Source organism: Lissotriton vulgaris, chromosome 11 (genome assembly GCF_964263255.1).
Source record: "Lissotriton vulgaris chromosome 11, aLisVul1.2, whole genome shotgun sequence".
NCBI classification, from domain to species: domain Eukaryota; kingdom Metazoa; phylum Chordata; class Amphibia; order Caudata; family Salamandridae; genus Lissotriton; species Lissotriton vulgaris.
This window is the reverse complement of record NC_141699.1, coordinates 332,048,693-332,075,702: the sequence shown is the minus strand read 5'-3', so window position 1 is coordinate 332,075,702 and position 27,010 is coordinate 332,048,693.

The following is a 27,010-nucleotide window of genomic DNA, read 5'->3' as shown; positions in this document are numbered from 1 at the left end:
GTGGATGGGAAACCTTTGAAGTCAGGTCCCATTACTGAGGTAACAGAAGAGCTAGAGTTGGTTAGGAAAGGGGAAGATACCATGCATAGTGAGAGCCGGACGGCCGGACTGTACCCACGCTGCCTGCTGCTCCTGACGTTGTTCTTCGCCAGTTTGGTCCGCGGCCGCCATTGTCTGTATTGCTGCTCGAGACTTGGATCCCCTGTTTTGCACCCTTGGCCTGCCTTGTTCCGATCTTATGCACACTCCGTGCCTGGGGTATGGGTCAGGAGAGGACAGGGGTGAGATGGACTCGCCTCGGCGGACTGCTAATTAATGTGTGGAGATGAGGACTGCTCGCAGCTGTAACAGTATGACCAATTCCTCTTCATGTTCCTGATGTTTGAGTTTGTGTCGGTCTCATCTCGAAGTGGGTTCTAATTGTGTTTAGGTGGGGGGTGGGAGCTGACGGTTCGATTGCATATCTCCTCTCCCACTGGTTTTTTCTTCCCCCTTTCCTTCCCCCTTTTTTCCTTTTCTTTTTTTTGTCTGTAGCATTCTTTCTTTACTTTCTGATTCTTCTGTATTTCGGGTTCTACTTAGGGCGACAGGCACGCTGCTGGGGGGGGTAGGCCGTAGTCTTCTGAAGGGGTGCAGGGTGGTGTGGGTGGGACGGGGTCTGTATATTGTTCGTTTTTTCTTAGTTCTATGGCTCTTTTGTATCCCTTTATCGGGACGCTATGTCCGCATGCATGCCCCATGGGGTGTTCGCTGACAGTGTAGGACGTGACTTCTTTGCGTTAATGATAATGACAGCACACTTACACATCCTACTTGCCTCAATCCCGATTGTGGGTCTTGAGTATTGTGTGCCTTATCCGCCATGGGGCGCATACTGCAGCGCTGCGTTCTTTCTTCTTTGTTTTTCACATTCCTTCTTCTACTCTTCCTTTCCTTTTCCCCCTCTTCGGGCTAGTATAACGGATGGCTATCTTTGTGTTGCAGTTCTGACTTCTTTGATTGGTACCAGCACATATTCAAGTGGTGGCGGGTGGACGGTGGGCAGCGGTGGGAACTAATTTGCACCGTGGGAACTATGCGTTGCCTTCGCTAATTGTTGCTGCTATTTCTGACTCTCACTGCTCCTTTGTATTGCTGCCTCACCAACTGCCCGCCATAGGAATTCGGAAACTAACAGCTGCAATTATTCCTGCTATACTTCCAATTATATTATAAAATTAAACTTCTCTTATCCTGCTCCTAGCAGTTATATTGGGACTTTTAATGTTTATTGATTGTTTATAGAATGCTGAGGAACTGCTGGAGAATTTCTATCCTGATTTTGTGCGCCCGTAATATGTCGTGGCCGGCCTGATTGGTTGTAGGCCCGTATTTGTACGTTTCTGCTTGCACAATAAAGGTTTTGAAAAGAAAAAAAAAAGCGAATGGCGAGTTGAGAACATGCATCGATTTCAGGGTTTTGAATAAAAACACTGTCCGAAACCGTTATCCTCTTCCACTCATCCCAGTCTTGTTGGATCAGGTAAGCGAGACAGTCATTTATACCCGTTTACATCTGAGAGGGGCCTACCACCTGGTCCGGATACGAGAGGGCCATGAGTGGAAGACTGCTTTTAAGACACAATACGGCCTGTTTGAATACCTGGTGATGCCTTTTGGGCTTTGCAATGCCCCTGCGGCTTTTCAATTCTTTCTGAACGATGTTTTTAAGAACTATGTAGATCATTTTGTGGTCATCTACATAGACGATATTTTGATATATTCCCAGAACACAGAGAGTCATGGTAGTCATGTAACACAGGTTTTGCAGAGATTGCAGGAGAACAGATTGTATTGCAAGTTGAGCAAATGTGAATTCCATGTGCAACAGGTGGAGTTTCTGGGTGTGATCTTGAGTCCCTCTGGTTTATGCATGGCTGAAAGGAAAGTGATGGCAGTACAAGAATGGCCTATCCCAAAGAGTGTAAGAGATGTGCAGTGCTTTCTAGGCTTCTCAAACTATTATAGGAGGTTCATTGCTCATTTCTCGCAATTGGTTTCCCCTTTGACACGCCTGCTGAGGAAAGGGCTTCCCTTTTGTTGGACTCAGGAAGCAATGAGTGCCTTTGACTTCCTCAAGAAAGCGTTCACATCGGCACCCATTCTTCAACATCCACAGCTTGAGGTGCATTTTGTGGTGGAAGCAGATGCTTCTGACATTGCAGTTGGGGCGGTTCTATCCCAACGTGATCGTCATTCAGGACAGTTGCATCCAGTGGCATTTCTGTCCAAAAAACTGAGTCCCGCCGAACTGAACTATACGGTGGCCGTAAAAGAGTTGCTGGCCATTAAGATAGCCTTTGAGGAGTGACGGCATTACTTATGGGGGGCCAAACACCCAGTCACTGTCTATACAGATCACCGAAATCTACAATACATGAAAACAGCCAGACATCTCACGCAACGTCAAATGCGATGGATGCTTTTCTTTGCCGAGTTTGATTCGTAGTTACGTTTATACCTGGGTCGGAAAACAGAAAAGCTGACTCGCTATCTAGACAGGAGGATGTTCATGAGACACGAACATCAGTTCCAGAAGCTATCATTACACCCGATAAGGTGATGTGTTCCCTCACATTAGAGAATTTTCTAGACGAGGTAAAGAAACAAACAGACATGGAAGGATGGACAAAATGGGTCAGTTCACATCCACAAAGAACTCTCAAACATGGACTGCCTTTTTACGATAAAAGACTGTATCTACCTTCCTTAGAGATTAGACTGAAAGCGTTTAACTGGTGTCTCTCGATTCTGTGTTGGCTGGTCATTCCGGATGTAAGAAGACACTTCAGCTAATGCAGAGGCAGTTCTGGTGGGAACACATGAAGGATGATATCTGCCTATGGATAAAACAGTGTGATGTTTGTGCTAGAGCTAAAGGAGAAAGTTGCAAATCTAAGGGCAAGTTGGTTCCCATGCCTACCCCTACTCAACCATGGCACACAATAAGTCTGGACTTTGTGGTGGGCTTGCCATTGAATCAAGGTTGTGATGCTATCATGGTGGTAGTGGACAGTCTTACAAAAATGGGACATGTCATCCCCTACAAGAACTTGCCCACTGCTGGGCAGACTGCTCAGTTGTTGCTGTCACACGTTGTGAAATTGCATGGGCTTCCAAGAGTCATTGTATCAGACCGGGGACCGCAATTCATAGCCCGGTTCTGGAAGATGTGGTGCAAGGCTCTCCGGATTGAGGCAGCTGCATCTACGAGTTTCCATCCTCAGACAGATGGCCAGACTGAGAGGCTAATTCAAACCCTCAAGACTTACCTAAGAAGTTATGCAAAAGAAGCCAGCGATTCATGGGTCGCTATGCTGTGGTTGGCGGAGTTGTCGTACAATAACTCATGGCACAGTTCCATCAAGGAATCACCATTCAGGGCCAATCACGGTTTGCATGCGAAGGTTCTTCCACTAACAGTCCCCTGTGACATTACGAATCAACCCACAGTAGCGGTTCTAGTTGAGCGCTTGCAAGCTTTGCATAACAAGCTACGTCGGAATCTGGACGTTGCTAAGCATTTGTACAAGACGTGGGCAGATCGTAAATGTCAGGATGGTCCTACCTACAAGGCTGGTGATCGGGTATGGTTGTCCACCAAGAACATTCGCTTCCGCTATCGAAGTATTTTCCATCCAAGGTTTATCGGACCTTTTGAAGTGCTACGTCCTGTGGGTTCAGTGGCATTCAAGTTGAAGCTGCCGGCCTCTTTGCGCATCCACCCGGTGTTTCACTGCAGTCTGTTGAAGCCAGCGCTGGGCGCGGCGAAAAGGGCTGTGCCACCTGTGGTTCGGGACGGTCAGCTGGAGTATGAGGTGCGGAAGGTGTTGGATTCCAAGTACAGGAGAGGCCGTCTCTGGTATCTCATCTCGTGGAAGGGCTACGATGCGGAGGATGACTTGTGGGAACATTCTTCGAACATCCATGCTCCAAGAACAGTGAGAGTGTTCCATTCGCGCTGTCCGGGTAAGACCGGGTCTTGGAGGCGCTTGAGAGGAGGGAATACTGTCAGGCGCTGACCCGAATCTACCAGTAACAGAGCGCCTACAAAGAGACATCTCCAACAGACGGAACTACATCTCCCAGAAGGCTAGTAATGGGAGGAGCTTCATCTATTTTACCCAGCAATACGTGGAGTGAGGTGCACGTAATCTGCCGTTGTTCCTGATTCTTTCCCGTCTCGAGTCTCACGCGGGTTGCGTGGAGACCCTTCTTCGTCAGAGCTTATTGTGCTGGGGATATCCCTAGGAGTTCAGATTCGCGCTGGTGGAAGCGCGGTTCTCCTGCTTTCTATGTTTGACTAACAGACGCTGCTGGATGCGCCACCATTGGGGGACACACGTTGAAGGAAGCGTGTTGTTTTGTGCCCCCTTCAGAATAACAGAAACGCTGTTGCTATTACTTTAGTGCTGAAGGAAGCGCTTGTTGGCAACTTTATTCATTGTGAGTTAGAGTTCAGCGTTGAAGGAAGCGCTGCTTTTTAGCGCTCGGCGACGTCACCACTTCGTCGGAAGTGGGGCGGAGCTGCGACCTCCTATTCTTACGGGGTTCCGATTCCTGCTGGAAAAATTCGTCTGTGCGCAAGCTTTTGCAGTGCTTTATTTTACCATCTGCATGTTGATTGGTCCTCGCGGTGCTGTCTTTTTAGTAGTCTTGACGCGATAGGGCATATATAATTTCCGTCCACCATTTTTGGCATTTTCTGTGCGGTTTCGCGCACGGCAGTCCATTAATTTTAATTAGGAGCTGTCAGGGTGCCCTTCTAATGCAATCCAGATGGTCGGAGCGCGTTCACCATTCTGCATTGCATGTATCGGGCGCGCGTTTGTCTGCAGCGTGTAATGTGTTTTTGTTAGGCGCGCCCAGGCTCGTGCAGAACGGACACTACATCTACGAGAGAACAGAGGAGGGCCTGAGGAGAGGAAAGCAGGTATTTTTTATTTATTTATTTTTATTATATCCCCACAGTTGGGGCGCACTGTTAATGGGCCAGGCCAAAGGTGAGAGTCACACCATATATTCTCCTGATGCAAGTGATAGGGAATCAGTGCTCAGGCCAAAACTCCGACCGGCCTCATAAGTTCAGTGCAGCCGCTTGGTGCCGGGAGCCTGCTGTTTAGGCCACTGCAGAGCAGTCTTTGCTGAGGCGCGCCATTGTGCAGGAAACGGAGACTAGTAGTTATATCCCTGCCTTGCGCGTCACCTGAAATCTGCGAGGGGTATGTTGCGGCTTCCAAGGGCCGAGTGCTCGACTCACGCCTTATAGCTGCACAGAGGGTCAGGAGGAAATGGCTCATCCCTGCACCACGCCAGGCCTAGAATACCCAGTCTCAGTTTCTGCAGAAGCCATAGCCCTGCGGACTCAGCCCCCTCCTCCACCACAGGTGGCCCCTGTTGCCGCGAGGCCTCTGGAGGCTGCGTCAGGCTGTCGCTGTCACGGGGCTCCCCGTCATGAACAATGCCGCTTAGGTCAAGGCAGAGTATTGTGTGCTGCTACGAGTAAAACGACAAACACATGTATAACCATTAGTGAGATTGAAGCGAGAGTTGCAAAAACGGCAAAGGTAAGGCAATATCCTTATCATGAGGTCCCACGTGTAGTAGCGGCCATAACCTACCCCTCTCTGCCTGCCTAGAGGTAGTTGGTTATCAAGGTTACTAATTGCGTGCAAGCTGAATCAGTTCAGCTGTGCATCTCTGCAATAATAAAATGTCAGAAACTAGACCGCCGCCCGTCAGTGAGAATGCGTTGTGAGCTGCTGCTGATGAAAGCAGAGCGGGGCGGGCAGCCACCTTCCGTATTGTTATAGGTTGTATATTGAAGTAAGACAAATGTAAAAATGCATTTTTACTGAGAACAACTGAATAATTACAATGTGGTACAGAGACCGTGAGATGGGGCCGCCATATTGGTATGCGACTATGCCAGGTGTGAGAGTTACGCACCGGTACTAGCAGACATAATTATATGCATCTTAAAATCTTACATCAACTATGAGCCACAGAGTGAGTCCCCCATCTGAGGCAGTAATGTGCATGCTGTCTAGCGAGTTGAGATGCGGCCTAGGCAGGACCACAGAGTCAGTACGTCATCTTAGTGGAAGGCTGATCCCAGCATGGAGGTCACGTCTGGGCTCATATAGATGAAAGCTGGCGTTTGTGGAATGCAAGGCACCTCACACACTGGACCAATTAAAATATTATGTTATAATGATTCCTGCAAAAATGACATGGGCGGGATCGGATAGGTGGGACAAGATGGGCAAGAAAAATAAAGCATGACGAGAAGTCCAGTGAAAAGTGGTAACACAGAAACTCGGGACGACATGTCATAAAATGAAATAATACCCTTAACAAACACACGGAAAAAAAGGGTGATCATGAGGTATATTTAAATGATACAAATCAAAGTGCATGCTGTGGCAATAGGTGTCTAGCCTCATATGGGCTATAGTTTGAAAGTACTCATATTGCATGTACAGGAGTAGCTGGGACAACAATCCTCATATGCGATATACTGAGAGAACAGTGTTTGATACTCAAGACAGTAAGGTGTACAGGACATTGTTTCATATGTTGAATTCCCCCCATGGGATGTCATTATTGAGCCCACAGGCTTGAGTATTGCTTCCTTCTGAACAGTAAACGTTGACCCCAACGTTCATATGCCTCTATTATAGTCCATTTCATGTCCTCATGCGTGTGTCTGGCGTGACAGAAGTGAGCAGACATTCTACTGGTACTGCGTTGACATTGTACCTTACTGCAATACTCCTTTATGCAGGTTTTGACTTGTCTTGCCGTCATGCCCACATATCGAAGGTTACAAGGGCACGTGATAAGGTAAAGGCAATTCCTAGTACTTCAATTAGTGTGACCCATTTGCATCCGTGTATGGGTATGATCCAGATTGATCTATTTGGTTGCTTGTGTTAGGTGGCATACTACACAGAATCCACGAGGAAAGTGTCCTGTTATTGGGGGGAGGTCCCATTGAGTGAGTTGTCATGATTGCGTCCCTGGCGTGGGTCTGGTAAGGACCAGTAAATCTTTCAGGTTCTTGGTGCGTCGAAATGCTAAACATGTCGTGGGATGTCAAGAGAGAGCTGAATGCAGGATTTCCCAGTGTTTCCTTATAATATTCGGTTAGAGTTGAGGGGTGAAGGTGGTTATGAATGTAATGACATAATCAATAAATCTTGACCATGGTTCTAACAGGGCCCCCAGTGATTATTCCTTGCTCTTTTATGTGCCTGAGTTACTGTCTTAGTTGGATAGTTTCGGGTTCCAAGACTGATACTAAGTTCTTTTGCCTGAGTATCATAGCCTCTTAAAGTGCTACTATTACATCACAGACGAAGGAACTGTCTATAAGGTAGATTATCTCGGAGTGACTTTGGATGGTGGCTATTTTACAAGAGGAAGGTATTGCAATTTGTAGGTTTTTTGAAAGTGGTGGTGGTTAATTTGCCCCCGTCAAATGAGATGAAAAGGTCCGAAAATGAAAGGCCCTTATCTGAGATGATTTTAGTGAATCTTATATATGGATTCAATGAATTAATCCAGGTATAGAATTCATGGCAGGTATTAAAGTTGAGTGCAGAGTGACAGTGAGTGCAGAGTGACAGTACAGTGCAGAGTGACAGTACAGTGCAGAGTGACAGTGAGTGCAGAGTGACAGTGAGTGCAGAGTGACAGTGAGTGCAGAGTGACAGTGAGTGCAGAGTGACAGTGAGTGCAGAGTGACAGCAAGTGACAGTGAGTGCAGAGTGACAGCAAGTGACAGTGAGTGCAGAGTGAGTGCAGAGTGACAGTGAGTGCAGAGTGAGTGCAGAGTGACAGTGAGTGCAGAGTGACAGTGAGTGCAGAGTGACAGTGAGTGCAGAGTGAGTGCAGAGTAAGTGCAGAGTGACAGTGAGTGCAGAGTGAGTGCAGAGTGACAGTGAGTGCAGAGTTGTGGAAAATAACGAAATCGATGTACATAAGCAGCGTTCATTTGTGCTTTCCCATTCCCTTCCCTGTACGTTAACCGCACCACTCCGTCAGTAAAAGCCCGTGCCCACATGTACCTGATAGCCATTTTTCGGCACCATGGCCTTTTGCCCGCTTATCGGAATCCCCGGCTTCCCTCCTGCGCATATTTGAACCCCCCTCCCTCTCACATGCATAGACCATGAAACCCTCTCCCTCTGCGCGACCCTGCTATGAAAAGCAACCCTCCTGCTTGACCCACGCAAAGTCCCCCATTTCCTCTTGAAGCAGCATCCCTCGCCTCAGCTGACATAACCCCCCCCAGCTGTATCTGACTGCCCCCGTTCTCTCATGTACGGGTCATAAGACCTCTCTCTCTGTGCGACTCTGTCCCTGTGCGCACCCTGGCTCCCCCCTCCTCCCTCACATGGACAAGTCATAAACCTTCTTCTTCTGCAAGACCGTGTTCTTGGGCGTCACGGCCGCGACTGACCAACATCTCCTTTCCTTTCATGAATAACCCCTCTGTTAGTAAACCCTCCCTCCGCGATGGACTATCCACACATGTCCGAGGCCATCACCTAAGCCGGGAGACACTGTTTACTGCCCCTTATTGTATGAAATCGCTCCTCCTCAAAGGACCCACTATTGATCCTGGCCTCCCCACCTCCTGGGCTACGATCAGGCGCACATATCCCAAGAATCGGCGGAACACTCAGCTGCTTGATTACTCCCTCCTCTTATCAGCAGGTCAAGGGCTTCTATTGTGGATACATGTGGGGTGGGATTGACACGAGGATTAGGGGGATGTCGTTTTCTTGTTTCACAATGTCGTTGTTGTAATAAGGAATGTTTTGTAAGGTATAAAAGGCGATGCCTCTGAGAACTTGTCAGAGCACCTCCCGAAAGACACTGTGTTTCGTGTCCGAAATGACAGGCTCTCCTCATGAGAAATAAAACTCTGTTCTTGTGATTCCTGCTCCCAGCGCCCGTCTCTTTATTTGGTAACTATTCAGAATGGGAACTAAGAGGCAACTTGCGCCAGCAGCCCAGGCATCGATACTAATATGGGCTCACTTTCCACAATTGGCGTCCCAACGCGGGGTCCATCAGTGACATAAGGTCCAGTAAGAGAGATCCAGACGAAGAGGTGAACATCTAAATGATCGGAGTATACCTGCCTTGAGAGGGCCCTCGTCCGGCTGCCGATTGAATGAACTTCACCGATTCTGAACGGACCTCTCTCGAGTGACCTACTGTCCTGACTGGAATCCCACAGGAATGCTGCATAGAGTAAGAGAACGATCGGGCGCTGGAGGAGGAAGACGAAGAACTGTCCGTATGGTCCGGTCCGGGTAAGATTAAGTAGGGTGTTTTCACGCCTGATTGGTAGGGTGTTTTTTTCCATCTGATTGATTGATTGATTGTATTGGAATCGGTATTTGAATACTGATATTGTTGTTATTGGTTCATTTAGCTTTGGATGCTACTTGAAATATTGGTTCTCTTCTTGAGAACGAGACATTCTCTGTTTGCAAACAGCGGCAAATAGGAACGTTCGTCTCTCTTTGCAGATAGAGAAGGGTAGGTAATGCAGACTTTTGTCCCTGTTGTAATCTGTCATACCTACCTTTCTCCCCACTGATTGTTTGATATCGATTAATAATCGATTGTTGCTCTTTGAGATCTTCCCTGTCCACAAACAGAGACGAATAGAAATATTCTGTCTCCCTTTGCAGATAGCGAAGGGCAGGTAATGCAGACGTTTGTCCCCGTTGTAATCCGTCATGCCTGTTTTTCTCCCCACTGATTGATTGATTGACTGGACATTGTTGTCCAAGGAATTGTTCGTTTGAGGTATTTTCTGTTTGCAAATAACGTGGAATAGCAATATTCTGTCTAGTCTTTGCAAATAGTAAAGGGTAGGTTATGTCCCCTTATGATTCGTCAGGCCTACCCACTCCCCACTGATTGACTATTTATTGGGGGTAGCTCACCTGGTCCGCCCAGGAGGCTGCCCTAATGGAGGGACATATGCTCCCCACTCATTGACCATTTATTGGAGGTAGGCCATCTGGTCTGTCCAAGAGGCTACCCCAGTGATTGGAGGTACATCATTCGGTCCGTCCAGGATGGTACCATAATGAAGGGACATGTGTTCCCCACTGATCGATAATCTAGTTCCACCCGGATCATTTATTGGAGGTAACTCATCTGGTTCGTCCAGGAGTACCCCTAATGAAACGACATATAAAAATATGAAGTGATCACCGTACCCTATTAACAGAAAACTTTAGCTCGAAACACGCTAAGGAAAGGAAGGAAAAATAAAAGAAATCGGGCTAAGTCAGTAACCCCCTGATGAGCTTTCGACTTCACTAAAAATAAGAAACATTAGAAATAGTTTGTAATAGAAATATAAAATGGCAAAAAACTCGACAACAAGACAGCCACAAGGTAGCTAGGCTCCACTGACTATTCCTGCTCCCAACATGTCTGCCTCATTGTCTGCCACGCCCAAATAACGGTAACATGAAATAGATACAAATCAATAAAACACCTACCCCCATTCCGGAAAACTCCCGAAGTGCAACAGGTCCGCGGTTACGCCCATCCGGAAGGCGAGGCCTCAGCGCGTGCAGAGCAGGGCCTGGCTGGCCGCCATCGGAAGGGGAGGCTGTAGGGCGGACGGCCTGAAAAATCGTAAAGGTCTCTCCTTTTCCCCTCTTCTGCTGCCCTGCAGGCCATTGAGGGGGGAAGTCTTGCCTCAGCCACCGCCCCCCCCCTCTCTTGCTTGATCCGACCATCATCGAAGACCGGAGCCAAGGCGAGGTCGGCAACGTTTTTTCAATTATGTCTTGGACAACTCTGGAAAGTTGCAGGTAGTCCCGCCACAGCGGCAACCCTTGAGAGTTGCAGGTAGTCCTGCCACAGCGGCAACCCCTGACAGTTGCAGGTAGTCCCGCCACGGAAAGGGGGGGGATGTCTTGCCTCTGCCTCCGACCCCACCCCCCCCATCTTCATTACCTGGCACGGCCAATACTGAAGCGCTGGAGCCGAAGAACGGCGCGGGGTCGCTGGAAGGGGGAGGCGGCGCGAACGAGCCTCCCCCACCTCCCTCCAGGTGGAGGCTTCCAGCGACACCCCAACACTCCTGCTTGAAGAGGGTCCATATCAAAAAGCGTTTTTTTGCCCGGGACGGGCACACGCCCTGTGCCTCCTCAACCTTGAAGATTCTAAAAGAACCGGGGGGGGCGACCTCTCCACGAGGCGCCCCCCGCCCCCCGTCCCCCGATGGAGCCACGAGACGTCGGCGCACTCCTGCCGGCGCCAGCCTCAGTTTGGAAATGGCTAAAATGCAGCAAAGATTCAGACTTGTTCAGTTCCGGTGGAACACCAGAATGACCTGGTAGGAAAGATTGTTGCCGCCCTCCCCACTCTTTGACTGATGGTCCATATTGCTAGACTGTTACCCCATTGCGAAAAACTTTTTGAACTACCAAAAGAAGTTCTGATCCAACCACGAGTCAGTAGAGGCAATCTGACTATACTGGGACTTGCCTGACCTCGCCCAAAATGGCACCGATACAAAATGAGACTTTTTAAAAGTCCTTGTTGCACCCTGATTGCTCAGCATTGATGCTCCAAGATATGTGTGCAGTTTTTGGACAATGAAAGTGGATAAGATGGATATTGAGTATGTGCTTGGAAAAGAAAGCGATATAAGAGGGATATTGATTATGTGCTGGGACGGTGAACTGATTTAGAGTGGGTACTAATTATGTGTTGGAAGCAATGAATTGGTATGAAATAGGCACTGATTGAGCATTAGACAATGAATTGATATACGTTGGGTCTTGAGTAAATAGTAGGATAATGAGATGATATTATTGAAAGCTTGACACGCATTATACTTGCCCCTTAAGAAGGTTCGATACGATTTTCATTGCACTGCTGCACTTTGTGAAATAAATGGCCACCGACTTCGTTCCTCTTATGCACAGTCCCAGTCTGCTCCATAGCCGGCCCACTGGGTTGTAGGCCCGTATTTGTGCGCCAAGCTTTTCATTAAAATCTTTGAACACGCAAATATTATCGTAGCGTTTGTATTTATGAATGTTATTGAAATGTATGGCTACTGTCACCGACATAAGTAAAATACATACAGCATGATTAAGGTTGAAGGTTAAAAAGGGCCCGATACTTAGCAGCTACATTATGCGTCGCAGGCAGCCGAAAAGTGTTTTAAGACGCCCTTAAAACGATACCAGAGAAATACCCCTTGACCACCACCCTTGCATATGACCTAAAAGGCCACGACCAAGTGATTCATGTAGGTATGCAGACCATCGATGATTATCTATCTAACACTACTGGTCCCTCTGGGCTCAAACGCCGAGATGGTAGAGAATGCACCCCGTGGAGATAGGTCAAGTATGTGGTAGGTAAAAACATTTTCGGATTTATGCGCGTTGATGTGTTTTTGAATGCTGCCCCCACCCCCTTCTTTCTCCCCCCTTCTGCAGGTTGCACCGGAACATCGGCTGACGTATGAAGGAGTGATGATCGAACGACAGACGAAAGGGGAAGGAGGGGGCCTGAGTATAGTACTTATGCTGACGAGTTTCGAAAGACGTAGACTTAGATATGACTGTTCCTCCTTAGAACATAGCGACTGGGAGGAAGGACTGACATAGAAACTTGACGGGTTAGTACTGTATGACGAAATTTGACTCGAACCAGCACGCCAGATAGTGCACCTATGACGTTTTACTAGATAGGGAAAAGACAAGGAAAAGTTCCGGGGTAAGGGTTACCTAGGCACCACCCGTCTGGGAAAGTAGGAATGTTGTTGATGTTCGAAATGTACCACCTCCTTCTCGCACTCTTATAGATCTAGCCAAGCTGTCCGACTGTTCTCCCGATCAATACCCTCCGTTGCCTCAGGCTGAAGAACTTCTCACCAAAAGGAGAAACTTCAAAGTGGTTTAAGATCCAACCGTGGGCAATAGCCCGACCAGGTTAATTTCTGACCGGCCGACCGGGGTGTAAGTATTAGCGATCGAGAACGCTCGCAAAGATAGCAAAAGAAAGGAAAAGGAGGAAGAGGTAAAAAGAGCTCAGAAAGTAGACAAATAGGATATTAAAGATGCGCAGCATGCGGAAAAAGATCTTTATGGCCAATAACTGTTCTATGTTTTGTCGTGAATGTTTCTTTTTATGTAAAACAGGTACTGTCTTCCCTTGTTTGAGTGTGTGTGTGTAGTGTAGGAGTTTGTGTCTTCCCTCTGTTTGCGTCTCTTTGTTACCTGACCCCTGCTGTTCTGTGTTGTGAGCACACTAAATGACCTATTTTCGTACACGTCTCTATCTCTATCTCTCTCTCCCCCTCTATCTCTCTCTCTCTCTCTCTCTCTCTCTCTCTCTCTCTCTCTCTCTCTCTCTCTCTACATGTCATACGTGTACTGAATGGCTCGTTTAGGTTGCGGACGACTCTCACTCTCTACGAGAGTCCCCCTGTTCCATCTTCCTTTTTTGTGATAAAATTGTGTCCCGCTGGCACCGGTCTGATTGGATACTTATCGAACACGAAGGTGTTCAGCGAAATTGACAGAAACTAAAATGATTGTAATTTGCCATATTACTACCTCTCCTTTCTGCAAAATGAATGAACTCGAATTGGCTAAGAAAGAAAGGACAGGTGAGACGACTAAGGTCCCCTAATCTGGCCTTTTAAAAGGGGAACTATATGTCAATGGCACCCTATTTTTTCGTTCGTTAGAAACAAGCGCCAAAGTCCAGATTGACCCCAATGCCCAAATTGCCCCACCCCTTTTTCACTCAAAGCGCGAATGCCCAAAGCGTCCCCGCCCCACCTGATTGACCCCAGCTGCTGTCCCCGATGCATAACTAATGACCATTTACCAACTGTCGCCCCTCGAGAAAAATGCGTTAACACTGTCCTTCGATGATTGCACCCCCGCTCTGCTTAAAAGAGTTAGCCGGCTCTAAAAAGGGAAATGTAAGACTGTTAAGGCTCGGGTTGGAAGGACGAGTCTCCCCTGAATGTTTATTTTTGAGTTTTTTGATGAAATACGCAAGTGATAGGAGTCTGACCTCTGTCCATATGTGTCATGAATGAACGCCGATTAGACTTGGTACAAACACAGTAGAAATACCCACATACTTACTTCACGGTAATAGACTTCTGACTATGACCAATGAGCATAACACCCGGGTGCTAGGATTGCGGGTGGAATTCGAATGTAAAAATCTCTTCTCCTGTCAGTTCTCTAAAACTTGTTTTTACCCCTTCAAAGATATACGACCATCGGAGGAGAAGGGTCGGACGTGACACACAGCCTGACTGCAGATCATGGGACACATGCGACCTCGACCAAAGGTGGAGCCACAGCACAGCAGGAATACGGGACGAGGCAGCACTCTCCAATGTGGTAAACGAAAGGATGAAAGGCTGTCCTGAAGCCCTCTGTCCGCCTACCCACGCGTGCCTGAAGCCTCCGTCCCCCTTTTCAAGCCCGGTTGATGGGCCTGCCTGCTTGTTATCCATTGCTCCCTTGGTCCCTTTGGTGTGTCCCAGGAAATCTGACCCCACTCCGCTCTCTCTCTCTCTCTCATCGACTACTGAACCATACCCCCTTTTCCACGTGACTTTTTGTCGAAAGGAAGAACAGCATTTAGGTGGAAATGGGGTTACGCCACAGGAATATAGGTGCCGAGCATAAGGCGCCACTAAAAGGATTGGTTAGGGAACAGGACTGTGGTCTAACAGCAGAGGACTGACCGCACCCTGCAACGCGTAAGGATGGATCCGAGCTGGACCTATAGCTCCACCGCCGGTGCTCAACAGCGCCAACGAAAGGACACGGACTAGAGCCTACCAGTGATGGCTCACTGTTAAAAAGACACTGTGACGAAGAGATCTTGTTGGACTGAATTCCCCCCCAACTACTTGGTCAAAATGTTCATTGGTCACATTTTTGAGAAAGTCAGAAGCATTTATGCTATGTAGTACGTTTGAACGTTAGGAACCCAACAAGTGCAATTTCCTATATGCTGCATTCTGCCAATCACATTGACTGCTCATGGTTGTATGCAATCTGCTAGAACTGACAAACGTTATTTCCTCAACGACACATGTTTATATGTACGCCCATTAACTAGGAAGAATAGGAAAATGAACTTTGTTATGTAAAAAGCGGCGACTGTGGAAAATAACGAAATCGATGTACATAAGCAGCGTTCATTTGTCCTTTCCCATTCCCTTCCCTGTACGTTAACCGCACCACTCCGTCAGTAAAAGCCCGTGCCCACATGTACCTGATAGCCATTTTTCGGCACCATGGCCTTTTGCCCGCTCATCGGAATCCCCGGCTTCCCTCCTGCGCGTATTTGAACCCCCCCCCCCTCTCACATGCATAGACCATGAAACCCTCTCCCTCTGCGCGACCCTGCTATGAAAAGCAACCCTCCTGCTTGACCCACGCAAAGTCCCCCATTTCCTCTTGAAGAAGCATCCCTCGCCTCAGCTGACATAACCCCCCCCCCAGCTGTATCTGACTGCCCCCGTTCTCTCATGTACGGGTCAGAAGACCTCTCTCTCTGTGCGACTCTGTCCCTGTGCGCACCCTGGCTCCCCCCTCCTCCCTCACATGGACAAGTCATAAACCTTCTTCTTCTGCAAGACCCTGTCCTTGGGAGTCACGGCCGCGCCTGACCAACACCTCCTTTCCTTTCATGAATAACCCCTCTGTTAGTAAACCCTCCCTCCGCGATGGACTATCCACACATGTCCGAGGCCATCACCTAAGCCGGGAGACACTGTTTACTGCCCCTTATTGTATGAAATCGCTCCTCCTCAAAGGACCCACTATTGCTCCTGGCCTCCCCACCCCCTGGGCTACGATCAGGCGCACATATCCCAAGAATCGGCGGAACACTCAGCTGCTTGATTACCCCCTCCTCTTATCAGCAGGTCAAGGGCTTCTATTGTGGATACATGTGGGGTGGGATTGACACGAGGATTAGGGGGATATCGTTTTCTTGTTTCACAATGTCGTTGTTGTAATAATGAATGTTTTGTAAGGTATAAAAGGCGATGCCTCTGAGAACTTGTCAGAGCACCTCCCGAAAGACACTGTGTTTCGTGTCCGAAATGACAGGCTCTCCTCATGAGAAATAAAACTCTGTTCTTGTGATTCCTGCTCCCAGCGCCCGTCTCTTTATTTGGTAACTATTCAGAATGGGAACTAAGAGGCAACTTGCGCCAGCAGCCCGGGCATCGATACTAATATGGGCTCACTTTCCACAGAGTGACAGTGAGTGCAGAGTGACAGTGAGTGCAGAGTGAGTGTAAAGTGAGTGTAGAGTGACAGTGAATGCAGAGTGACTGCATAGACAGTGTGTAAGGATGCAGGGTGCACATTGTGTGAGTGTGCAGAATGAGTGTGCAGGATAAACAGTGTGTGACTATGCAGGGTGACATTGGGAGTGTGCGGGTGAGCAGTGTGTGAATGTGTAGGGGCAGTGTGTGAGTGTGCAGAAAACACCACACACACATACACCACACACACATACCACACACACACACCATACACACATACACCACACACACACCACACACACATAACACACACACAAACCACACACCTCAGTCTCTCAACACCACACACTCGTCACCACTCAACACAACACACTCACCACCACACTCACTCCCCAGGCTCACCCCCACAGACTCACCACCACACACTCACCAGTACACAGAAAACAACACACACAACACACCCCCAGCCGTCAATGAATGCTTTCACTATGCACAAACACCAACAACCATCAGCCATCTGTGCACGCTTTTACCAAGCACACACCCACCAGCCGTCAGTGCACCCTTCCACCAGGCACACACACCTCCAGCCGGCAGTGCACTTTTCCACCAAGCACACACACCACCAGCAATCAGTGCACGCATCAATTGTTAACGCATCCACAATTAACTATTGTAGCAATCGCAGTATGGTACTTTTTACTTTTAAACATATTCATCTAAAGCACAGCATGCCACCACTGCTAAAATTACAATCCAACCCACATAATTCCACTACACACCACATGCACACACTCCATAACACATGGCGAAAAGACATTGCCATTTACAATGCCATTAGCTCAAACTCAAATAAATCCGAGCCCGATTGCATTTCTAATGCTTGTTCTATTACTGTGGAAGCTACTCGGGAGGATTCCACGCTGACGGAAGCGCTTGGTTTCTTGAGAACTTCTTCAAATGTAAGCTGTTTTTTTTCCACAGTTGGGGAGAAAAAAAAAATAATCTAATGAAACTTGGAAAGGGGAAAAGAACATCATATCACGCTAAGGGAAGCGCTTAGTTGTTTTGGTTCTATCTTCCCATGGAGGGAAAAAACTTACTTTGAATGGACTTTGAGTTTATTATTTTGTTGCTCTATTTATGGTGTTCTCTGGAGCAAGAGAAACAATCTCATTTACATTGTCGTTATTTTGAATCTCAGTTCTGGAAAGGAAGGAAGCAATATATTTGAGTCTGTCTTCTGTTCTTGCCGTCCTGAATGTTTGATGGGTATGTGTGGTGAAGTTCCTTCCATATTGAGAAGGAGTATGCAGTGAGAAAGGAATAAAAACTGGTTGTGTTTATTGTTGTAGGTTTGCCTCGAGGTTAGAGGTTGATGTCTCAGCGAATTGGGCGGACAGTTATGCGGAATTCCTTGGCCAGTTGAAAGGTACAAGTTAGCCCTAGTGAGAACATATGAGAGTAGTGACATTGGCAGGATCTGTATTAATTCTGTATTCTTTTGTTACAGGTCTCCCGCTCCCCACTGTTCCTTCCCTAATCCCTTTTTTCCCTCGCCTAACTACCTTACTACTCTGAGTTGTTATTATCCAGAGTTGGGGAAGTTTGGAGGTGGACCCCTTTTGGTATCATACGAAATCGGAGGAGTGGCCTTGACGCTGACATTCTGTGCCCGTCAGTGGCAGGAGGAGGCGGGGCGGGCCTGGTCTCTTAGTTCTTGGTTTCGGAAAACCTGCACTTCTGTACTACTGGTCGTACAACACGGGGCAACAATAACAACGTTTTCCTGCTATTCCTGCTCAGTAAGCCCGCTCTAAACAAGTCAATTATTTCTTTTGGAATGGCGGCGAAATTGAAATCTTTGGGGGGGAAGGTGGTCACACCAAAAGCCCTGTCAAATTCCACACTCAATTGTTTTCTCCTTCGGGCTGCAAAGGCCATCGATAAGGAGATCTAGGTTGCGGAGCGTCGTTTGTCGGTGGGAGGGAGTCCAGTCGGTCCTATTATTGACCGAGATTGTAGGAAGAGTAATCCAAAATAAATACAAGCCAGGAATGATGAAAAGAAAACACTGTTTATTCAGAAGATTATTGCAGGTCAGTAAGCCAGTTGCAGAATGAATCCATCAACGTAATTCACAAACAACCGCACACCCGATATTACAAACAATAACAGTGCTATCCCCACTCTCCCCACGAGGCAAAACAATTTTGAATGGAAACATGAGCGTGATAGCCATCATCATAACACCACCGAGAAAATAGGGTCCAAGGGATATTTTAAGACCTGCCCTAGTTTATATTCCCAAGCTTCAAATCACAACACTTATAGAAAACCGGGGGTCTTATCCAAAAGCCAAATGTAATGGACTATAAAAAAAGGCACAACTGTTACCAAATAACTCGAAGGATACAAAAATGTTACAAAAATGATTTAGAGACTTAATAGTAGCATGACAATGTGGTTTTTGTAATGGTTGTTGATTTTAGTGAGCCTAGCTCCTATCAGACTAGATGTGTGCTAGTGAGAGAGGGTTCTGGAAGGGTGCTTTTTTTGTTTAGAAGAAAGAAGGTGTGCATAGAGCCAGTTCTTCACTCAATGCACCCCATACCTTACTTTCACAGAGCGGGGCCTCCATCTTCCTGAGCTGGGTCCAGGAGAGGTGAGGTCTAGTCCCCGGTTAATCTGGGTGAGTGTACACTGACAATTTTTATTATAAAAATAATTGTTGAACATATATAGTGAATGTATAATTCAGACTCTAATGTGTTTGTTTTTGTAGATGTGAGACACACCAGTTGATACGGAGGAATATGAATATTGACTAATATGTCCATCCATATCCTTTTCATTATTCATTATATTTTTTTTGTATTCACACTAGCGGTAGTAATTTAGTAGAACAGAGGCCCTGAAGAAAGCCGTGGAACCTTTTTCCCTACTGGCTAAAGCATGTTGGCCCCTCATGGTAGTTAATTATTTGTTTGATACTGCCTTATTGCACTGTTCTTGATTTTAATTAGGGGAAGAGACAGTATGCTGAATAAAACGTTTTTTCTGTCTCTTCACTCTATTTTATTTCACCACTTTTTTCTGTTTTTGCACTGCACTGATTCCCATATGACTCTATCTTCCTCATGGTCAGCACAGTGATTGTGGGCTGCACCCATTGAATATCTCACAGATTGGGTGTGGAAATGGTCTCAATGATCAAGAGACAGACCGCCCCAAGACTTTGGATGACCAAATGAGAATATTGATAATCGCACGACATTTGATGGGAATCCATTATTCACACAGATATCTCTTTTGGTCTCACCAACAATCATTCGTGGTTCTGATTGTTATTCACTGTTATGTTCTCCAGTGGCGTCACTAGGGAGGTGCGGGGGGTGCGGACCGCACCGGGTGTCACCCCATGTGGGGTGACACCAATCTGGTTAGTTACGCGCTGGCTGGCTCCGGGTTCGCTCTCGCTCTGGAAGTCGCAACTAGCGCACGCCACCACAGTGCACAGTTGCGCAGCGCACCTGCTGCTTACAATTTAAAATACTACTGCTACCTACTACTGCAGTCAGTGTGTGTGCACTGCAGCACATCGCCACGCACGCACGCACGCACCGATGCATGTGATGATGCTGGTGCGATGCGGACGCGCGGCGTACCCAGTTTGGGTCCCAGGGCCGTCAATCTTTGCCGCTACCAATGACGGCCCTGGGACAGCCCCCGCGCGCTGTGCTCCTCTGCTGTGACGCATCGCGGCAGTCACGCGTCAGGGAGGAGACAAGACGGAGGGCAGCGCAGGGGAGTCAGAATGCGTGTTAAAATAAAGATTTAACTGTCACCGTCCTTGAGGGCCCAGGTAGGTACGGTCTGACGGGGTTACTTTCCACACGTGAGTGAGCTTCATGAAATGAATGAAATTCCAGCCAAGTTCATTAGCTAATACTTACAGCCTGACATCACACCCACCACAATTTGTTCAAGTTTTTGGGCCACATCTTAATTGAGTTAAATTCATATCGTGATTACAATAATTCATGTTTCTTATTGTCGGTGCTTTGTGTAATCCTTCTGTGGGGACAGCATTTATGTAAACTGCTCTATCAATATTCTGTGCACCTTCACGTGGGCCTCATGGGAGTCAGGGGGGCAGGGAGCTCAGAGACTTAGAATATAATTAAAGAAATCTTAAGTATTTTACATCATGAGGAAGTAAAAGGGGAGAGGAGGCGAACTGCCGAGTGCTTGTCCTGTGGCTCCACGTTTTTAGGTCTTTGGGTTCTCCAGCCTAGCATTTCCGAAACAATAAAAAATAATTATAAAAAAAAGGATACAGCGTTTTTTTTCAATCAACCCTCTTCGTCCATTTGTCTGGTCAAGTGTCATCCACACTTGCAGGCTGCCCGGGGTCCACGAAGGGGACCCTCCTAAGAGGGCGGCTAACTTAGTGCCACATGAGGGCACACGAGGCAGCCGCCCAGTGTTGGGGACCCCCTAGGGGTCCGCACGCCCGCGTCACATCCGGGCAAGAGTGGGCAGGGTAAAAATACCTCTCCCACCCACTTAGGCATCCTCTTTGCCCACTACCCTGATGCCGTTGAGATTGCTGTATGGGGGATGGGGAGTGTTGCCGATGTTGGCACTATGCTTCTACCCACCACATCATGGAGCAGACCAGTCCCACATCACCCACTGACCACCTTGCACTGTGAGTGACTGCCATGTGCCTAATCCCGTGTGCAAACCCACCTGAAAAAATAGTGACCTTTAGTACCAAGGTTGTGCAAGGACACCTCAGCCACACTTTAAATTTTATAGTATAGACATTTTTTCATACAGCAAAGGTTTGCAGAAAACAACCAATACATGGCAAGTTTATCAAGGCCAGAACTACTGACTTTGCCAATCCTTGTTGAATTATGTATTACTTCTTTATACCTCCCCTCCATCTTTACCCACAGATGTACACTTCACTATTTACAGCCAAAGAATGTGGGGAGGATTTCATTCTCTGCATTTTAATCTTTTTATACTCGGGAATGTAATTGCAATCTGTTCATTCCATACCTCCCAAGTAATAGGCGATGGTTTACGGTGTTGACGGTTTAAAACAGAAGTCTAGTTTGCCGGTGTTTATTTATGTAGAACTTCCTGCTTGAATGTAACCATTTTACATGGTTGCATTATTTACATTGTCTCCTTGTTGGTGTTGGTCGTATGCAGGTGAAATGTCTGCACAAACTGTGCTGAAGGGGATTTGCAGTAAATGCAGCAACATTTTGTCACGTACCTTGCATATAATGTTGACATTTAAATCATTAAGTTAAATCCAAATTATTGCACCGTGAGAAGAGGTGGTATGACTTTCAATGTTGATTGCAGGTCTCGTGCTGAGGACAGGCTAGAACTCTGGTCTCCATGTGGTTTAGTAAATTATTGGCAGATGAGGAGCATAGGGTGCAGTGCATAGGGATCTGATGAAGATCACACAGTTTGTGATTGAGGGGAAGCCATGATTCCTGTGCTGGTCTCTTGGATCAGTGGTTGACCCTTTACCCACTAGCCCAGGTTGATCATTGTTGCTCCTCACTCAGGTGATGATCTTGGAGGGGTTCTTTGTGCTCTGTGTGGGCAGTGGGGGATCTTTACATGTTGGCAGGTCTTCAGGAGTCAGGCTGGGTAGTAGAGTCTCGGCAGAGCTTCAGTTGTGGCCCCGTCTGTACAGGAAATGGGCAGCGGGGATCTCCATATGTTTTGGAGGACATGGAGCTTGTCCATGCCACTCTCGGTGAAGTGAGGTTCTTCAACCTGCTAGAGTGAACACCCAACTTTATTCTTTACCTTTACCAGCCGAGGCAGCATCTTCTCTCCCGGTCAATATATTTGCATGGTCCAAATCTATGGTGCCAATTATAAAGTTGCAAGCCCGCTTCAGTCTTTCTTCTTCTTGTGGGACAACTGATGAGGATGTCCGGATGCCTCCCAGACAGATGCATGGGTGAGGTGGGGTTGCTTGTCTCGGCAGGACTATCCCATACCCAGAACTCCGTTATTTCCATGGCTACATGCCACTAGGCGGGTAGACGTTAGGGACAACTGATTTGTAAGGAAACCTTGTATATCTCCTTCAAGCTCAGCTCGTCATGAGCCACGGTGCTCGTGTGCTCATAACAAGCTGAGCTTGTCATGACCGTTAGAACGCTTGCATGCTGGGGCTAATTCCCCTGTTGTGCGAGCGTTCTACACAAACGGGTGTGGTCATGATGAGCTCAGCTCGTCATGAGCACACTAGCACTGTGCTGCATGACGGGCTGAGCTCGTCATGAGCACGGGGGCGCTGTGCGCACCCCCTCTCCCCCCAGCACAGCGGGAGAATGTGCCCAGCAGGGAAGGTGTTAAACCTGTCAGCCATCTTCCTGAATGAGTTTTTGGATGAGCTTGGCTAGTACTCGAGTGTGCCTGTAATTTATGACAGGGAGAAATTTATGCCTTACCTAGGTTTATGTGGCCATATTTTGCACCTCAAATATTGGCGCCATTACAAGTCAGCAATCCATAATAAGGAAGGCAATGATGGTACTTCTTAAAGTAGCTATCTCGCATAGAGAATATAAAAAGCAGTTCTCTTTACACAGATCTATATTGCTAACAATCAACAAAAAATGGGTATTCCAGAACGTCTCTGTAGATAATCGTTGTTTACTTCATGGTCACCCCAGATTGTTTGCCTTTTTCTGGACACTAGTTTTGATGGCTTTGGGACTCTGTGCACTTTGCCACTGCTAAATAGTAGTAAAGTGTCTGATTCGTCTCTAAAGCATGCTGTATACTAGAACTCCCCATGTGGCTTATTTAACTTACCTACATCCATTGTAAACAGCATATAATGTCCTGTGGCATGGAAAGTCAAATAGCGTATGAGGGGCGCAGTCTATATTTTTTACACCATCCAGATACGTGACAAAAAATATTTCTGCCAGGAGAACCACCATGCTCTTCCTAGGTTGAAGCCTCAATGCACTGTAGTGAAACCTGGTAGGGCAAAATACCTCTGCCATGTAGGAGGAGCCAATTTTATGTTATGTGACATTGTAATTTTCACTGTTGCATACTATTGTGGTAGATGCCGATTGTGCAAACCCAATGCAGAACGGTTACAACCTTATCTCCTGTAACAGTAACATTTTAAGTATAATGTTAAAATTAAAATAAAAAAGACAGTAACATATTTTCTATGTAATTCTTAGTTCTTAACTTCTTACAATCTTTTACCTCCGACCTTGTTGAATAACATTTTTCTTCTAAGGCCTTTGTAAATACAGGAAATAAATTTACAAACATTACTAAGGATTCTGTATGGTCCCGTTATTTGCCATCTGTGTCCACTGGCGGACTCGGAGCGGACTCGGTCCATGCGGTGAGTCGTAAGGGGGTGACACCATGAGCTACCCGCACCGGGTGACACCAACCCTAGTGACGCCACTGATGTTCTCCGTTTATAGGCTTCACAGGAATTTCGTGATAGCCATCACTCACATGCCCTCGAGAACGGAGTGAGCATAAACGGTGTCCGCGAGCGGATTGGTGTCAGTACAACGCGATGTATTACAACGCGTTCCGTTACAACGCGATTTTTACATCGCAAATACCATTACAATGCATGCCATTACAACGCATGGCATTACATAGCAGATACTTTTACAACGCATGGCATTACATCGTAAGTATAGGTAAGTATATCTTTTTAAAAAAAAAATGTAATAAAGTTAATTAAATTAATTTAAAATAATAAAAATAATATAACATTTTTAAAACAGTAATTAATTTAATTATAGTAATTTAATTAATATTAAAATTGATATTAATTTAATATATTTAAAATAATATAATTAATGAAATATAAAAAAATTATAAATAGAAAATAATATAATGTAATTAATTACAATAAATATAATTATAATTTAATTAAATTATAAATAATACATAATATAATTATATTTAATAAAATTAAAATAATTTAATTAATTAAACATTTTTAAATAATATAATTTAATTATAATCGTTTATTAATACAATTAAATTAATAATTGTAAATATAGTTATAAATGTAATTAAATTAAATAAAATTAATTTAATTAACTTAATTTATATAAAGTCGTAATACCCCTGTACCCCCAAAAACAAACCCAGCCCTAAAACCTAAAAACACCCCTGTACCCCAAAACCCAAACCCTGCCCTAAAACCTAAAAACACCCCTGTACCCCAAAACCCAAACCCTGCCCTAAAACCTAAAAACACCCCTGTACCCCAAAACACAAACCCTGCCCTAAAACCTAAAAACACCCCTGTACCCCAAAACCCAAACCCTGCCCTAAAACCTAAAAACACCCCTGTACCCCAAAACCCAAACCCTGCCCTAAAACCTAAAAACACCCCTGTACCCCAAAACCCAAACCCTGCCCTAAAACCTAGAAACACCCCTGTACCCCAAAACCCAAACACTGCCCTAAAACCTAAAAACACCCCTGTACCCCAAAACCCAAACCCTGCCCTAAAACCTAAAAACACCCCTGTACCCCAAAACCCAAACCCTGCCCTAAAACCTAAAAACACCCCTGTACCCCAAAACCCAAACTCTGCCCTAAAACCTAAAAACACCCCTGTACCCCAAAACCCAAACTCTGCCCTAAAACCTAAAAACACCCCTGTACCCCAAAACCCAAACCCTGCCCTAAAACCTAAAACACCCCTGTACCCCAAAACCCAAACCCTGCCCTAAAACCTAAAAACACCCCTGTACCCCAAAACCCAAACCCTGCCCTAAAACCTAAAAACACCCCTGTACCCCAAAACACAAACCCTGCCCTAAAACCTAAAAACACCCCTGTACCCCAAAACCCAAACCCTGCCCTAAAACCTAAAAACACCCCTGTACCCCAAAACCCAAACCCTGCCCTAAAACCTAAAAACACCCCTGTACCCCAAAACCCAAACCCTGCCCTAAAACCTAAAAACACCCCTGTACCCCAAAACCCAAACCCTGCCCGAAAACCTAAAAACACCCCTGTACCCCAAAACCCAAACACTGCCCTAAAACCTAAAAATACCCAAACACCCCAAAACATATACATCAGTACCCCAAAACATATACTCCTATACTCATACTTATTTTAAAAAATACTTAAATTAATATATTTAATTTATAATATTTAAAAACGAAATAAATATTTTTTGATAATTAATAAAAATTAAATCAATTATAAAATATTAAATAAAAAAATAAAAAATTAAATACTTACCAATACTTACGATGTAAAGGTATGCGTTGTAATAGCATCTGCTATGTAATGCCATGCGTTGTAATGGCATGCATTGTAATGGTATTTGCGATGTAATAGCTGCGTTGTAACAGCATTACGTTGTAAAAGATGCGTTGTAGCAGTAACACACCTCCGCGAGCAGAGCAGTGCCCGCGAGCACACAACACACCTTTCCCCCTTAAAAACAAAAAACAAAAAAACAAACAAATAAAACATATTTTCTTAAACCTTAATGATATAACTTCTTTTTTGAAAAAAAATTTAAGACATGACATAATCTTGAACTCTTACAGGAGGATGACAAGAGCGTGTAGGTCTTTGTGAGTTTACAATAGTTTTGGAATCATCAGGAACAATAGTGCATTCTTGCTCTTTCACATCTAGAAAAACTGTTGCTGTAATCATTAGCGCGATGCACCACTCTTCCTTTGAATAAGGATATTCTGTTGAAATTCCAAACACTACCTCCATCTACTCTCACAGCATTTCTAAAAACTTCAATAACTTTTTTTAGGAGAAGACCACATTGGGTAACCCTTACCAGCATTGTTTGCTCTCTTAATACGTACTTAGGGCCTCATTAGGATCGCGGACGGACTTGCGTCCGTCCGTGACCCCAGAGGATGAGGGAACGTCCGCATGGGCTGCGGCGTTCCCTCATGTGCGATTAGGATGTGACCGGCGGTCACATCCTGGATATTTAACATTGCGGCGTGTGCTGCTTCAAGCAGCACCCGCCGCAATGTTAAAAGTGCATGTTTAACATTTACATGCAAAAAGCTGCAGGCACTGCGCGGTGCCTGCGGCTTTGTGCAAGTAAATGCTGGGGGGTACCATAGGTACCCCCCATGTGCACCCCCCACCTGCCAACACCCTGGGGGCCTGCAACGGGCCCCCAAAATCAAAAGTACACATGCTTTTCCACGGCGGAAAAACCGCCGCGGAAAAGCATGTTTACAAATGCTTCCTAATTTGGCTGGCGGTGTCTGATAGACACTGCCAGCCAAATGATAGCTTTTCCACCGTGGTTGTAATCTGACCGCGGCGGAAAAGCAGCGGACAGTAACCAAGACCCACCAGCCATCGTAATGCGGCGGTGGGTCTTTGGTGAGTCCGCAGAGGATTTTCCGCCTCCTCCGGGCCGGAGGTGGCTTCCCGCGGCCCGGAGGAGGCGGAAAATCCTCCATCATAATGAGGCCCTAAATCTCCCATTTTTACAATTTGTTTGCTGTCAGAACCTTTTTTTAAAATCATGTTATGTTTCATTTTACTTTTGTATTCCTTAAACCTACGCCGTACTTTCTCATGGTCTACATTAGAAAAAGA